Genomic DNA, 4,196 nt, shown 5'->3' on the forward strand with positions numbered 1-4,196 from the left:
CATCATGTGCCATTTTCAGTGCTGCTTTTCAGGTGTTTCTTTGCTCTTTCTTTCAGTTTTCTTGAGTAGTTACACAGATTTGTAGAGTATCGTGTGCTTTTTAAGCTTTTGTTTGGTTGGATTCTCCTTCTCTCTCTCCAGTCTAAAAGGCAGATTTGTGTGAATCTTTTAGCAATATGACTTTGCGTTATTTTAAAAGCTTTGCTCTTCTTTTCTTCACAGTCTTAGGGCTCACAAAGGGCTTCGTACAAGGACTAACGTTACGTTCCTCAGTACAGAATGAAGTCACGCTGGATTACACAACACTCTTAAATCCAGGTACTTTTTTCAGTGTCTCCTCTCTTCTACTCCTGATGAAATTCCTTGAATTTGTTTTAACATGACAGGAAGCAGGAATGCAAGACATTTGGGGATCTTTGTGCTCTATAAAATGTTATTTATTCTATCCAAATAATGCTGGTTCACAAATGGCTCAGCAGAGATACTCGTATATCAAACAGGCAGCAAAGGAATACTGTTAGCTAATTAATGACTCATTAATGAATGTCTGAAGAATCATCTAATGTAGGATGCTTTTAGCTTGAGGGCTGAGAGAAAACTACATTTGCTTTTGATGAAGAAACTACTGGGTATTTCAAAGTGGTATCTGCAATGAGACTGCTAGATTTGAATATGGTTGGACTAGATGATCTTAGTGGTCTTATGGTCCAAACTTAATGATTCCATCATTCAAATAAATGCTTAAATTTTGCTTCTAAGCTGCCTGTGTTGCAGACCCTAATTTCAGCCATGCCATCCTTCTTCATGTACTATTGTAATTGAGGATCCCTGTGCTTTATTGCAGTTCTGGCACAGCTTGTCTTCCAGAGATCAGAGACTGAAGAGACTTGGAGTTCCAACTTCATTTTGGCCAAACCCAGTAGAGGACTGAGGTGGCTCAAGGGTAGTGCTTGGAGGCTCTGCTCACCATTTGCTCCAAGGGTGCAACCAGCTGCCTCTCTGCCCCAGGTAGGATGAGGGCCAGGTGACTGAATCAGCATTAGCTCAATCTTTTCTTTGGCCATCTGTGAAAATAACAGTATATAACATGTAAATAGAGCTTGTTTTCACAGTGCTGGAGCAGCTGCATGTCCCCATTGCAGCATGGCTGATGCTTGGGCCTACTGAGCGCTTGAGGGGATTTGTGCCTGGGGAGAGCATCCCCATGTCACTATGGAGGCAGCCATTGTAGAGGTGTGGAGAGACCACACCTCCAAGCTCCAAGGACTTTCCACAGTCAGGTGAGTGTTGGTACCTCAGGTGGCAGTGACACTGTGGGGCTGGGTGGCACTTGAGGGGCTCACAGGTGTGTTAGGGGCTTGGTGCGGAGGCCTGCAGTCGCTTACAGCCTGACATGAGCTGAGCCGGTTGGCTCCTGGTGCCTCCTGGTACTCCCTTACATTTTAACGTTCTGTCCTTTCATCAACAGTTTTTGTCCCTCTCAGTCCTAATCCTGATGCCATTGGCACGCTTCTGACCTGAGGATAGAGGCAAGACTATCTCCCCAGTGGGGGGCAGCTGCTCCAGAAATGAAGGTAAGGGAACAAAATGGGATTTTTTGCCTCCTACTGCTGGCTCTGCTGTGAAGCTACAGCATAACACACAAAGTCACTCAGGCTCTGAGCATTTCAGCCATCCGCACTGTGGAAACCAAATATGTCTCCAGGAAGAGGCTGGCATTTGCTGATAACCAGCCCTGGGCCACCTTTCTGATGAAACCTTTTTTTTTTTTCTTCTAATAATTCCACATTTAGGCTGCAGGGACTTACAGACAAGTTGACTAGCTGAGGAAGCAGTTCATTCTCACTTTGTTTCTCCTCAGGAACTATCAAAACATGTTACAGAGAGCTTTAAATACCTGATCCCAAACTCACCTTTTCGGCTTTCCTAAGGCCTGAGGCTCCAGCCTTTATGGCTGCAGGCTGCCATGTGTAGTTTTGTGCCTCAGGACAAGTTATTACAGAGCACTCCTATGCCTTTGCAGACACAAAAGCTTCCCGCGCACAGGGATGTGGCTCCTTCCTCATGGAGGAGGTGACAAATGCCTCCAGGTAAACCTGAAGTATAATTCATGTGTCCATGTAAGATTAAAATGTTCTGTACGATGCCTTTGTTGGCAGTAGGAGATCGAGGAATCCCTATGTGCGTGCACTGTGTATTTAGCAATATATAACCAACAGGGGGCATTAGGTTTATGCTGATTAAATGTGTATTTCTACTTGGAGCAGAGAGAAATACCTACCTTGCTTGATTGAAAACAGCAAGACTGGAATCTTTTATCCTGCAAATAAGTAGGATTGGGGCCTGTTTTTTTTCCAGAATATTTATAATTAGAAAATGTATAAGTTTCTTGTATTTCCTTTGTCTAGCTTGTGTTTATCTTGAGATGAAAATGAATGAGATTGATATAATTAAAGATCCAGATGATTTCTGTGTGGCACGTAGCTCAAAAACCATTTGAAAAATCTAAGCGTTTCTGGTGCAAATTGATTTGTATTGATGGTTTCCAGTTTTCTAAGCAGGAATTAAAGTTGGGTAGCAATTCCATTTTTCTGACAGGAATCAGATGGAGCAGTAGAATTAGCTGCTGCTCCTCATTATGGTAGAAAACTTTGCTCAAGTTATTGGATTACTGAATGCAAAGGACTGTAGTGAGGAGCCACGGTGTGGATGTGAATTGTGGTCTCTGGAAATGAAAGCAGTATTTATTACAGAGGTAATTACGATGGCTACAATCACTCCTGTACGTGGGACGCTTCACATACATTCTGAGGGAGATGTGGTTTTTGATGTTTATGGCACCAATGAAAGAAGCAGCTTTTCCCTCTTCACATTTTAAAAACTGCAGCCTTCTCTGTGCTGCTGCCACACTCACGTGGTTACATACACCTTTAAGTGAAGGGCTTTCTACTGTCTATGGTTAAATCAAGCTGGATTTGAAAATGTTAATGCTGAGAACTGCTTTCATAAAGATATGTCCGAATGAACTGCTGGCTAAAAATCTGCCGATGCTGTAAGTTTTGAGAAGTTGATTTCATTACCTGCCTTCCTTTAAAATGGGTTTTAAATAACCTAATGGCTTTAATTTCCTCCATAGTGAAGTAGCAGTTATGATTTTTTGGAAGTGAAGTAAACAAATGAGCAACCTACAGCAGCAGCAGAGCTTTTGCTTGCTGGTGTATCTAGGATGCTGTGAGCATTTCTGGTCCCCCACGGTCAGATAAGAAGGATTCTAATTGGATCAGTGCCACACAGCATCTTCCTTCCCCCATGCCTCTTAATACGCCTATCATAATAGAAAAGGCAAGAAGAGTCTGGTTCATTCCTTTTCCTTTTCTCTTTTTCACCTAGCAAGAGCAAAGGTGAGAGGGAAACAACTGCACACAGCCAGTTCAGGAGCAGAGGTAAGAGCTTATGAAGGGAGTTGATGAAGCATAATATTTTTTCCTTGAGACAAATGGATACAACTTCACAAACCTGCTGGTGATAAGGGCGATGTGAAGATGGTACCTGAAGTGAGGAGAGATGGGTGCCTCTCACATGTTTTCCCTAATGCTAAGTCAGTATAGTCAGTGACTTCTGCAGGTTGCCCAACCCAAATCTGCTCTATTGGAAGGGGGAAATGTGTAGTGGTGGCACTGCTGAAGTGCTCAGGTTGCTCTCATTTGCTAGCTCTAATGACCTTTGAAGGGAAGGCTGTGCTGCTCTCCCAGCTGCAGCACCACTTGATAAAATCATAAAATATCCCATGTTGGTAGACACCCACAAGGATCACCGAGTCCAACTCCTGGCTCCACTGAGGGCCGCCCAACAATCAGACTGTATGTCTGAGAGTGTCGTCCAGATGCTTCTTGAACTCTGGAAGCTTGGGGCCATGCCCAGTGCCCTGGAGAGCCTATCCCTTACCCACGGCCCTCTGGAGAAGAACATCTTTCTGATAGCCAACCTGACCCTCTTCTGAATGAAGCTGATGCATGTCCACTGTGTGAAAGGGAAAAAGTCTGTTCTGCTGCAGAAGAACTTTTCTCCATTTGGGTTTCCTGCATGAGAGGATGGATAGGAAGAGGTTATAGGACATTCTCCATCCCCCCTGGCTGGAGGCATTCAGGAGCCAGGCACAAATGCTTGCATGTCCAATTTGTCGCTGCTTGGGATTT

At 44.0% G+C, this 4,196-nt stretch overlaps 1 long non-coding RNA gene across 1 annotated transcript; it reads left to right on the plus strand.

Annotated features, from left to right (window-relative positions):
* Window positions 1-200: 200 nt before the first annotated feature.
* Window positions 201-3,244, plus strand: LOC101748028. The gene is made up of 3 exons (XR_005860333.1): window positions 201-318; window positions 845-1,280; window positions 1,469-3,244. It is a non-coding gene; the product is annotated as an uncharacterized LOC101748028 (long non-coding RNA).
* The last annotated feature ends 952 nt before the right edge of the window (window positions 3,245-4,196 follow it).

This window comes from Gallus gallus, chromosome 5, assembly GCF_016699485.2.
Source record: "Gallus gallus isolate bGalGal1 chromosome 5, bGalGal1.mat.broiler.GRCg7b, whole genome shotgun sequence".
Taxonomy (NCBI): domain Eukaryota; kingdom Metazoa; phylum Chordata; class Aves; order Galliformes; family Phasianidae; genus Gallus; species Gallus gallus.